Below are 13,203 nucleotides of genomic sequence, written 5' to 3'. Positions count from 1 at the left end.
AGCTTCAAAAATGGACTAGATAAAGAAGAAAGAATTTTAGAACCTGAAGGCAGGTCTTTTGAAATAATCTAGTCAGACTAAACAAAACAAAAAAAGAATTAACAAAGTCTATGTGACATATGGGACACCATAAAGCCAAATATCTAAATATTCAGATATTTGGTGTCCCAGAATGTGAAGAGACTATAAAAACAATAAGCCTATTAAATGAAATAATAGTTGAAAACTTCCCAAGTTTAGCAAGAGGCACTGTGCCCGGTATCACATTTTCTTTACCCATTCATCCATTAATGGACATAGCTTGATTCTTTTGTTTTTTTCTTTTTATTTTTTGAGACAGAATCTCCCTCTCTCAACTAGGCTATGGAATACAATTGTATGATCACAGCTCACTGCATCCTTGACCTCCTGGGCTCAAGCGATCTTCCTGCCTCTTCCTGGATAATGTCCCTTCAAAGACTTGTACATGAATGTTCATGGCAGCTTTATTTGTATTAGTCATGATTTAGGGTTATCAGATTTTAAAAGTACACATAGTTAAATTTGAATTTCAGATGAATAATAGAAAATTTTCATTGTAAGAATGTTCTGTGCAACATTTGGGAAATAAATATATTAACTTTTTTTTTAAAGACAGGGTTTTGCTCTTGTTGCCCAGGCTGGAGTGCAATGGCGTGATCTCAGCTCACCACAACCTCTGCCTCCCAGGTTCAAGTGATTTTCCCGCCTCAGCCTCCTGAGTAGCTGGGATTGCAGGCATGCACCACCACGCCCGGCTAATTTTGTATTTTTTGTAGAGACGGGGTTTCTCCATGTTGGTCAGGCTGGTCTTGAACTCCCGATCTTAGGTGATCCACCTGCCTCAGCCTCCCAAAGTGCTGGGATTACAGGCGTGAGCTACCGCGCCCAGCAAAGCTAATGGTTTATCCAAGTATCTGAAATTCAAATATCACTGAGATTAGCATTTTCAATAATGTAGATGACCATAGAAGACATTATGCTAATTGTAAGAAGCCAGTCACAGCAGGACAAATACTGCATGATTCTACTTACCTGAGATATCTTAAATAGTTGAAATCGTTGAAGCAGAGAATAGGCTGGTGGTTGCTAGGGGCTGAGGGGAAGGAGGAAATGTGGAATTGTTGCTCAATTGATATAAAGTTTCAGTTATACAAGGTGAGTAAGTTTTCAAGATCTGCTATACAACGTTGTACTTATAGTCAACAATATAGGATTACGTACCTCAAAATATAAAGAGAATAGATCTAGTGTTGGATGTTCTTACCACAAACAAAAATCTTACACAAGAACACAAGAACATTTTTGGAGGTGATGAATATATTGAGTAGCTTGATTGTGGTGATATAATGTGTATATGGTATACAGTATATGTATATGTCCAAACTCTTCAAAATGTGTATATTAAATGTGTATAATTTTCATATATTAACTATATATGAAAAGCTTATATCTATAAATACAGCTTAAGAAAAATATTGCATTTCTAAATTTTGTTAGAAAAACTTCAATTACTCATAGAGGTACTGGTTTTATCCTTTATTATGTGCAGTGTATTTTATTATCCATAGGATACTATTGGAGTCTCACCAACTCTAAATTGTGCATGCATAATTCCTATCACTACCATTTTCAAATACCAAGTAGAAAAGACCTAAGTGAGTGATGTATTAAACAAAGAAATAAATAATCCACAAACATTTCTTGAGTATCTATTATAGGAAAAGCATCCAAGGAAATAATTGGATAGAGAATAGGAAAGGTTTTTGTTTGTTGGTTTGTTGTTATCTTCCGGATACATAATAAATTACTTGTCAGTTTTCTGTCAAGAAATTTATTAAGCCAAAAGGTTGTAAGAATGCATCGAGTTGGTTGTGAGGGTGGTAGCAAATAATCTTACAAGAAAATTTTTAAAAGAAATTAGAAAGAATGCATGGCAAATTTACAAGTTTAGAGATTGTTTAACATTTGTTCCAATAATGAATAAGTAAAAGTAAATTAAAATGAAAGTTTAGAAACAAAACAAATTTAACAGGTTATACTGTTTTTTTTCTCTCCTAATTCTGGCAACCCTATGCCCATCAATAGGAAAATTTGATATTTTCATGCATTGAATCATTACAAACCAATAAAAAGAAAAAAACAATTGATATATTCAATAACAGGAATAAATCTCAAAATAATTATTGAGTGAAAAAAGCCAGACAAAAATTAAGGGACTGTATAATTCTATCTACATAAAATTCTATGAAATGCAAAGTAATGGACAATGACAGAAAGCAGATTAGTGGTTGCCAAGGAATGGGAGAAGGGGTATAGCGCAGGTGGAGATTGTTATTACAAGGAGAAAAAAAATTGGGGGGATATTGGTATGTTCATTATCTCAGTTGTGGTGCTGATTTTCACAGATGTATACCTATGTTTAAACTCATCAAATTATACATTTTAAGCGAATGCACATTATTTTATGACATTCGCCTCAAAGTTTTTTTAAGTAAACAAAAATTCAATAAGAAGAAAATAAAAATAAAATTTAAAATTCAATAACATTCTTACTTGTTAAAGGTAGTTAAAGAAAGTTAAAAATTAAATGTATATAAATAAGGAGGTGTGGTTTTTATATAAAAATGCACATTTCTCGTATAAAATAAATAATTAAATGAGCACATAACTTGTTCATGAAAGGGAAAAGTTATTTTTAGTTTAATGTAAATTTCAGCAGCCCGGCATAGTGGCTCATGCCTATAATCCTAGCACTTTGGAAGGCCAAGGTAGGAGAATTCCTTGAGCCCAGGAGTTCGAGATCAGCCTGAGTAATATAGGGAGACCCTATCTCTGTTAAAAAGTATATAAATAAATAAATTTTAGCAGAATAATTATGAATTTTTCTTAAGTTTAAATTATTCTCAAATCTGTTTATAATACCAAGTATCTAGAATTCCAAAACATTTGTTCAAAGAAAATATGGAGTATATAGTTTGAGAAAACAAGATGTTAAATATTTTGTAAGAAACTAAGTAATAATTTTATGTTTTCATTTAACACAAATATATTAGACATATATTATTTGACAGTTCTTCTTCCTGGAGTCACTGCTACAAAAATAAAAAATATGTCAAAGTTACTTTCTTGGGCTCATATTCTCTAGGTGGTAATAGTAAAAAGTAAATTGAAGAAAACAAGATAATTCCTGACAATGTACTACTATGGCAACAAAAACGCCGGAAGTAACAGAAGAAAACAGAAGTGAAATATATTATTCTTCATAGGATGTCTGAGTAAGGTCTTTTCAAAGAGGCGACATGTGATTTCAAATTTGAATGGAGGAAAGGAGCAAACCACTCACTCTCTGAAGAACACAATTTCAGTCCCGGGTAAAAACTTCGGCAAACTTGAAGACAACCATGGAGACTACTGAGTTTGAAGCCCAGTGAGTGAAAAGAAGAGAAAAAGAATGGTGGGAGAGGAGCTCAGAGAGGTAGTCAGAAACTAGATTACAAGATATCCTATAGGCAATGATTGGACTTTGAATTTTATTTATTCTAAGAGTGATAGGGAAGGATGTCATCTGACTTATATTTTCAAAAGATCTGTTTGATTACTTTTTGAAATATAAAGTATTAGAGAGACAAGAGTTAGAAAGAAATTACACCAATGAAGCTGAGATTATGGTAGGCTGGAATGAAATAGTGATAACAAATTAATGAGAAGTAGTCCACTTTTCAAATGTGCACAGAAATAACAGGAGTAATTGATTACACTGGGAATCATAAAAGAAAAAGGAGTCAATGATAATTTCAAGTATTTTGCTTAAGCACTTTATGTTAAAGTTAGGATGATTTACTAAAATGCATAACACACTGAGGTATGACCAGGTTCCTGCAGAATAACTAATATTTTGGTTTTGCATGTCATAAGTGTGTGATGCCTAATTGACTTCTACATGATGTTTTCATGTAAACTGACAGACTTGTACAGAAGTCTGGAATTCATGGGGAGGGTCTTCACAGGATGTAAGTCTGGAATCATTATCTCTTAGTTGGTAATTCAAGTCATGAGATGAACCAAGTCACCTAGCAAATGACTGTAGATATATATGGGAAAAATTCAAAGTAGGGAGCAGTAAGATAGTAAGATATGCAGGAGAGTTTAATATCTCAGAAGTCAAATGAAAAAAAATGTTTCCAACAATAGACAGTGATTATGATTAATTTATTCAAATGCTGCTCAGAGCAAGAATAACCGAATATTCTATTTGGTGATGTAGGGGTTATTGGTGACATTGAGTGGAGCAGAATAGTATGGACAAAGTCTTGATTGAGGTGGATTTTAAGAGAGAGAGAGAGAGAGAGAGAGAGAGAGAGAGAATTCATTTCTAAACAACTCTTTCGAGGTCTACAGAGGAATTCTGCTTGAGGACACTGCCTTGCACCTCTAATCCTAGCTCCCGTCGCCTCTGGAAAACTCTGATTTTTTTTCTTTTTTGGAGAACAATCCTCATAATTTTCAACTAGAAGAAGTCAGTTGATCTCCTTTGATTTTTCCTTCATAGATATCTTTGTGGATTTCCAGGAAAAAAAAAAATTGCTGCTATCTCCAACACTAGTCTTTCATCTAGATGCTATCTCTAAAGGATCTTTTAATTTTTATAGATACTATTTGCAGCTTTGTCAGTTTGGGAAGAAGAATACTTCCCCTAGCAGCTCTTCGGCATCATTCTTGGGAACCAAAGCCCAGTTTATTTGTATATTTTATATTTCTTAACTTTCTTAAACTACACATTATAGTTCTTACGTTACTATATAGTATGGTTTTTGACTTTCTTACACTAAAAACCTCATGACCTCCTGTGCTCCGTGTATTTGTTGGAACTGAGCTTGTGTTATTTCTGGAACTGTCATCTTTGAAGCAATTTTCTTTCATGGGTATTTTAGGCTGAAGTTTTCTCTACATTTATTCCTTAATCAATCCCATCCATTTTGCTTTCTATGTTCCCGGAATTTATCAAAATGAACTTAATGAAACCATCCTTTCTTATTATTGTGTTGTTATTAATTTAATTCTACTTTTATGGTATTTTCTGATATTCTAAGAAATTTTGTTAGAGAGGAGAAATACCAAAATTCCCCTTTAAAAATAAGCATTGAATTTATAAAATTTTGACTTAGAAAAAGATATATCACACCATTATTTTAAGTTATAAAAAATTATACCTGAAACTTTAATCCCAACCAAAAGAAATATAAGTCAAATAGATGAATTCACTTAAGCTAAACAAATATGCTTATTGATGCTAAACCATATATTTTACTTAGATTATTATTTAGAAGTCAATGGGTTCTGAATATAATTATTTAATTGAATATATGAACCAATATTATAAGACACAATTCTAAGTATATAAATTGTAATTACAATTGATAACGAACTAAAGGAAACTTTTGCCAGCACTCTAATCAGGTCAATGTTAAAGCATATGTGCAAAAGATATGCCACAAACTATTAGAAGAGTGTTTAATAGTCTAGAATTATAAAATATTTTACAATAATATATTTATGTCAACATACAACACAAACATATAATATATTTAATATAATTTATATATACTTCTTCTAAATATGTAAAAGGAGTTGAAAAATACTATTCCTGAGTAAAAGTTAAATAGAAAATTATGGCTTAGGGTAAAGTTTGTAATAATACAAAATGATAACGTGCTTCATATGAAGCATTAGGTTACATTCTTCTATTTTAGCAATAATTGAGATATATTATACTACTATTCTAATTTTTATAGAGAGAGATGAGACATAGGAAGTAAAAGTTACTTGCTTATGAAATCATAACAAATAGTTTCTCAGACCACAATGCAATTAAATTAGAGCTCAAGATTAAGAAACTCATTCAAAACCACACAACTGCACGGAAATTGAACAACCTGCTCCTGAATGATTCCTTGTTAAACAATGAAATTAATGCAGAAATCAAGAAACTCTTTGAAACTAAGGAGAACAATAAGATAGCATCTGGGACACAGCTAAAGCAGTATTAAGAGGGAAATTTATCCACTAAGTGCCCACATCGAAAAGCTAGAAAGATTTCAAATCAGAATGGTGTGGTGGCTCACTCCTGTAATCCCAGCACTTTGGGAGGCTGAGGTGGGTGTATCGTTTGAGGTCAGGAGTTTGAGAACAGCCTGGTCAACATGGTGAAATGCTGTCTCTAGTAAAAATACAAAAATCAGCCAGGCGTGGTGGAGGGTGTCTGTAATACCAGCTACTGGGGAAGCTGAGGCAGGAGAATTCTTGAACCTGGGAGGCAGAATTTGCAGTGAGCCAAGATCACACCACTGCACTCCAGACTTGGTAACAGAGTGAGACTCCATTTCAGACAAACAAAAAACAACTCCCCTCCGCCAAAAAAAAAAAAAAAAAAAAAAAAAAAAAAAAAACTCTGAAATCAACGTCCTAACATCACAACTGAAAGAAATAGAGAACCAAGAGCAAAGAAACCACAAAGCTAGCAAAAGACAAGAAATAACCCAGATCAGAGCAGAGCTGAATGAGATAGAGACACAAAAAAAGGCTTCAAAAAATCAACAAATTCAGGAGCTGTTTCTTTGAAAAAATTAAAATAGATCACTAGCTAGATTAACAATGGAAAAAGAGAGAAGAATCAAATAGATACAATAAAAAATGATAAAGGGGATAACACCACTGACCCCACAGAAATGCAAACAACCATCAGAAAATACTATAAATGTCTCTTTGCAAATAAACTAGAAAATATAGAAAAAGTTGATAAATTTCTGGACACATACACCCTCCGAAGACTGAACCAGGAAGAAGCTGAATCCCTGAATGGACCAATAATGAGTTCTGAAATTGAGGGACTAATAAATAGCCTACCAACTAAAAAAAGTCTGGGACCAGATAGATTCACAGCTGAATTCTTTCAGAGGTACAAGGAGGAGGTGGTACCATTTCTTCTGAAACTATTCCAAACAATTGAAAAGGAGCGACTCCTCCCTAATTCATTTTGGGAAGCAAGCATCATCCTGATACAAAAACCTGCCAGAGATACAACAAAAAAAGAGAAAACTTCAGGCCATTGCTAATGAACATTGATGCAAAATTCCTCAGTAAAATACTGGCAAACCAAACCAGCAGCATATCAAAAAGCTTATCCACCATGGTAAGATCAGCTTCATCCCTGGGATGCAAGGCTTGTTCAACATATATAAATCAATAAATGTAATCCATCACATCAACAGAACTAAAGACAAAAACCACATGATTATCTTAATGCCTTCCGTAAAATTCAACATCCTTCATATTAAAAACTCTCAATAAACGAGATATTGAAGGAACATACTACAAAATAATAAAAGCCATTTATTACAAGCCTACAGCCAGTATCATACTGGATGGGCAAAAGCTGGAAGCATTCCCCTTGAAAACTAGAACAAGACAAGGTTGCCCTCTCTTACCACTCCTGTTCAACATAGCATTGGAAATTCCGGCCAGGGCAATCAGGCAAGAGAAAGAAATTAAGGGTATTCAGGCAGGAAAAAGGGAAGTCAAATTGTCTCTGTTTGCAGATGACATGATCTGTTATCTAGAAAACCCCATCATATCAGCCAAAAGCTTTTTAAGCTGATAAGCAACTTCAGCTAAGTATCAGGATACAAAATCAATGTACTCAAAACGCAAGCAATCCTATACAGAAACAACAGACAAGCAGAGAGACAAATCATGAATGAACTGTCATTCACAATTGCTCCAAAGAAAATAAAATACCTAGGAATACAGTTAAGCAGGGAAGTGAAGGACCTCTTCAAGGAGAACTATAGACCACTGCTCAAGGAAATCAGAGAGGATAAAAACAAATGGAAAAACATTCCATGCTCATGGACAGGAAGAATCAATATCATGACAATGACCATACTGTCCAAAGTAATTTATAGATTCAATGTTATTCCCATTAAAACTACTATCAACATTAGTCACATGATTAGGAAAAACTACTTTAAATTTCATATGAAACCAAAAAAGGGCCCACATAGCAAAGCCAATCCTAAGCAAAAGGGACAAATCTGGAGGCATCATGCTATCTGACATCAAACAATCCTACATGGCTACAGTCAACAAAACAGCATGGTACTGGTTCAGAAACAGACACAAAGACCAATGGAACCAAATAGAGATCTCAGAAATAAGACCTCATACCTACAACCACCTGATCTTCAACAAACCTGACAAAGACAAGCAATAAAGAAAGAATTTCCTATTTAATAAATGGAGCTGGGAGAACTGGCTAGCCATATGCAGGAACTTGAAACTGGACCCCTTCCTTACACTATATACAAAAATTAACTCAAGATGGAATAAAGACTTAAATATAAAACCTAAAACTATAAAAACCCCAGATGAAAATATAGGCAATACCATTCAGGACATAGGGATGGACAAATATTTCATGGTGAAAATGTCAAAAGCAATTGCAACAAAAGCCAAAATTGACAAATGGCATCTAATTAAACTAAAGAGCATCTGCACAGTGAAAGAAAATATCATCAGAGTGAACAGACAAGCTATAGAATAGGAGAAACTTTTTGCAATCTGTCCATCTGACAAAGGTATAATATCCAGAATTTACAGGGAACTTAAACAAATTTACAAGATAAAAACAAACAACCCCATTAAAACGTGGGCAAAGGACATGAAATGAACAGACACGTCTCAAAAGAAGACATTTATGAAGCCAAAAAACCTGAAAAAAAGCTCAACACCACTGATCATTAGAGAAATGCAAATCAAGACAACAATGAGGTACCATCTCATGCTGGTTAGAATGGCAAGTGTTAAAAAGTCAAGAAACAACAGAGGCTGGTGAGGCTGCCTAGAAACAAGAACACTTTTACACTGTCGGTGGGAATATAAATTAGTTAAACCATTGTGGACGACAGTGTGGTGATCCCTCAAAGACCTGGAGGCAGAAATACTTTGTGACCCAGCAATCCCATTGCTGGGTTCATACACAAATAAATATAAATCCTTCTTTATAAAGATACATGCACATGTATGTGCCTTGCATCACTATTCACAATGGCAAAGACATAGAATCAACCTAAATCCCTATCAATGATAGACCAGATAAAGAAAATGTGGTACATATACATCATGGAATACTATGCAGCCATATAAAGAAGGAAGATCATGTCCTGTACAGGGACATAGAGGGAACTGGAAGCTGTTATCCTCAGCAAACTAATGGAGGAACAGAAAACCAAACATTGCATGTTCTCACCTACAAGTGGGAGCTAGTCAATGAGAACACATAGACACAGGGAGGGCAACAACGCACACTGGGACCTGTCAGAAGTGGTAGGGGGAGAGAGTATTAGGATAAACAGCGAATGCATGCTGGGTTTAAGGTGATGTGTTGATAGGTGCAGCAAATCACCATGGTACACATTTACCTATGTAACAAATCTGCACATCCTGCACATGTACTCAGGAACTTAAAATAAAATAAAATAATATAAAATAAGAAAGTTACTTGTTCAAAGTTAATACAGCTATTGGTAGCAGAAATAGCGTTTGAAGCATGGAAATCTGGCTTTAGAGGCCTCATTCTTGTATCAGAGAATGTAGAAATATTTAATTATATTTTTATGTTATCTTTCTAAGAAACAAGATTTATCTTTAAATAGAATAAAATAGAATAGTTATTACTAAATTAAGTGATAAATAGTAGAGGAAAGTATAGTCACTTATGATGTGTTCATGTGTCTAGATCCAGATGAATCGTATACTGAAAGAGCTTTTCATTGTCACTATAGAACCACCAGTTATTTATCTTTGAGAAACCATAAAAAATGAGACAACTGTTGTGAGGCTGAAGATGAGTCAATACATACCTCTCCCTCTTTAGGGAAGAAAGAAGAAAATCAAAACCTCTAAACTATGGCGTGAGATACATATATCTAGGTTTGCTATCAAAACTTTTAGCACTTAAGAAAGAATGCAGCATTCATGAGGTATCACTTTGTGTGTGTGTGTGTGTGTGTGTGTGTATGTGTGTTTTGGTCATAGTAGGAAATGATGACCTGAATTGAGAGTTGTTCAATATACTTGTATTTGACTGTAAAACATAATCAAAATATACGATGGGTGGGTTAGGGGAAGTTTGTAATGAATCTTCCCTTTTCAGCATTTTAATAAATATCTTTGAGAAAAATAAGTCCCATCTTTGCTTAATTTGCATTTGGTAAAGTTTGCTTGTTTTTTTGAACTCAAGAACCAGTAATTTTAGAGAAGTGTGTGTGAAAGGAGTGGAAGTGGACTGTCTAAATCTCGTCCAATTTATTATACAATCAGTTCTTATGTCTCTCCTCATCAATAGTATCACCAGAGTGACCAAGCAACCTACAGAATGGGAGAAAATTTTTGCAGTCTACCCATCTGACAAAGGGCTAATATCCAGAAGCTACAAGGAACTTAAACAAATTTACAAGAAAAAATATAAACAACCCCGTCAAAAAGTGGGCAAAGAATATGAACGGATACTTCTCAAAAGAACACATTTATGCAGCCAACAGACACACACACAAAAATGCTCATCACTGGTCATCAGAGAAATGCAAATCAAAACCACAATGAGATACCATCTCACGCCAGTTAGAATGGCGATCATTAAAAAGTCAGGAAACAACAGACGCTGGATAGGATGTGGAGAAATAGGAATGCTTTTACACTGTTGGTGAGAGTGTAAATTATTTCAACCATTGTGGAAGACAGTGTGGCGATTCCTCAATGATCTAGAACTAGGAATATCATTTGACCCAGCAATCTTATTACTGGGTATATGCCCAAAGGATTATAAATCATTCTACTATAAAGACACATGCACACGTATGTTCATTGTGGCACTATTCACAATAGCAAATACTTGGAACCAACACAAATGCCCATCAATGTTAGACTGGATTAAAAAAAGTGGCACATATATACCACGGAATACTATGCAGCCATAAAAAAGAATAAGTTCATGTCCTTTACACACACATGGATGAAGCTGGAAACCATTATTCTCAGCAAACTAACATAGTAACAGAAAACCAAACACTGCATGTTCTCGCTCATAAGTGGGAGTTGAACGATGAGAACCTATGGGCACAGGGAGGGGAACAACACACAGCAGGGCCTGTCAGGAGGTGGGGGGTAAGTGGACGGATAGCATTAGGAGGAATACATAATATAGATAACGGGCTGGTGGGTGCAGCAAACCACCATGGCACATGTATACCTATGTAACAAACCTACACATTCTGCACATGCATCCCAGAACTTAACATGTAATAAAAAAAGAAAATATGATAAAAAAAGAAAAAAAGAAAGAAATGGATTTATAAAGCAATACAGGACTAATGATTGGCTTTTTATTAGACATCTAAACTCCCAATTATAAATTTATTTAAATAATGTTGCATATTTTAAGATGCAACATTATTTCCATAAAAAGTCTATAAGGTTGCTTAGATATCGAGTAGAAAGTTGAATCTTCACTTGATATTTATCCATAAAGGTGTGTCATATATTTGGGAAACATCCATCATGCATGCAGCACTGAGTAAAACATTGGGAAAACTTATTAACAGCAGGTAGAATTTGTAAGAGTGCTTCATAGTGAATATAGAGGAGAGTGGTAGAGTTCAGTTGTAAAGTAACAACAACCAGACAAAATTTCAGTAATGAACAAAACAAAAATCATGCAAAATCTCATAGAACTGGATTGCATTAGACTTATGTTTCAAGGAAGCATTCTGGCTCCAATAACATGTTTAATCAATGAATTACTTTTTTACTGATGTCTATGTTACTTCTAGGAATGGAAGGTCTGTCCTAACACCAACGGATATGTAGGTGGTGTTCTAGGATAAAAGGCCAGTGCGTTGAAGTCACATTAACCTTGTTTTAAATACCAGCTAATTCTTTATTAAGGGAAATACATAATTGATAGCAAGAAGATACCATTTAACTTTGGCGAGACGTTGCATTAGTTACGTATCCTCCCTAGGATAGCATCTTTATTTGAAAATAAGCATAGTAATAGCCATATTGTTGTTGCATATTTATGAAAAATAACAGAATCTGATACATAAGGTGCATTATATATTTCAGGTCCTTAATTTTGCTACCTGCTATTTATGGACAGATTTTCAGACAGATATACGTGCCCTGAATTCTCAGTATTTCCTCCTCACATTTTTGTCACTGTGCTCTGTCCAGCCACTGTGGTATTTCAATACAGAATTTAAGCAGAGCAGCCTGATTTCATCTGTTTTTCTTCATTTTGCTATTCGACTTCTTGCTTCCAAGGGGTCTCCATGTGTATTTCCAAGTTCCCTAACAAGAAATAGGTCTGCAAAGTCTCTTCAAATGAAAATAATACATTTTAAAATGGAAAAAGAGATTTTCAGGCCTGGGGTCCTCTGAATCGTTTGAAAATTACTGAACGATAAAAACTATAAAAGCTCTTGCTATGATATTGATGTATAAAAAAGTTGGACAGTTGTATTTTTACTGTTTTCTGGATTAAAAATGCTGTTAAGCTATCTAATTCGAAGCTATTACAGAGATGAGACTCAATTACCTCCTCTGAAAACAGTTATTGACTCTAATCAAGAAGGTCAGAAACCATATTTCAAGCAAGTAATCAACATCAGCTGAAGAAGTATAAAGAAAATTTTGATTTGTGAATTTGTTTTGAGATTTCCTTCCAGGAACGTTAGATCTACATCATGTACTGTAAGTTCAGGAAGTGAAAGCATTTGACCTAGGGAGGACAGAAGAATGTGTAAAAAGAGAAAACAACTCTGAACAATCATGGATGTGGGACATGGAAAATGCATAATTCAGGAATCTCAAACAATTGCAGTATGCTGTTTAAACTGTTCCTTTAAAAATTATAAAAATGTGAGTTTAAGAAAATAATATAATTATTATTTCTGAATAAATTTCTGTCATTGCTTCTAGCACTCATGGTCCATTTTAGCATTGTTATATTGTTAGGATTTTTTTTTTTAATACTAATAACTATCATATGCACAAGACCCTATGAGATACTCTGTTTATTTTAAGAAATATACTACACAGTGTTTTCAATAAAATAGAAAGTTAACG

The 13,203-nt window shown here is 34.2% G+C and overlaps 1 long non-coding RNA gene across 1 annotated transcript in view; it reads right to left on the bottom strand.

Moving 5' to 3' along the window:
• Positions 1-537: 537 nt before the first annotated feature.
• LOC135971992 (uncharacterized) overlaps positions 538-13,203 on the bottom strand; it is a 30,354-nt gene continuing 17,688 nt past the window's right edge. Inside the window, exons 3-4 of the long non-coding RNA XR_010588505.1 lie at positions 1,054-1,114; positions 538-935 (exon numbers count right to left, since the gene is read on the bottom strand). This is a non-coding gene — a long non-coding RNA (uncharacterized lncRNA). The remainder of the gene's footprint in view (positions 936-1,053; positions 1,115-13,203) is intronic.

This window comes from Macaca fascicularis, chromosome 1 (assembly GCF_037993035.2).
Source record: "Macaca fascicularis isolate 582-1 chromosome 1, T2T-MFA8v1.1".
Classification (NCBI taxonomy): Eukaryota; Metazoa; Chordata; class Mammalia; order Primates; family Cercopithecidae; genus Macaca; species Macaca fascicularis.
Note: the sequence above shows the minus strand (reverse complement) of the source record. Positions and strands in the feature narration are given on the sequence as shown.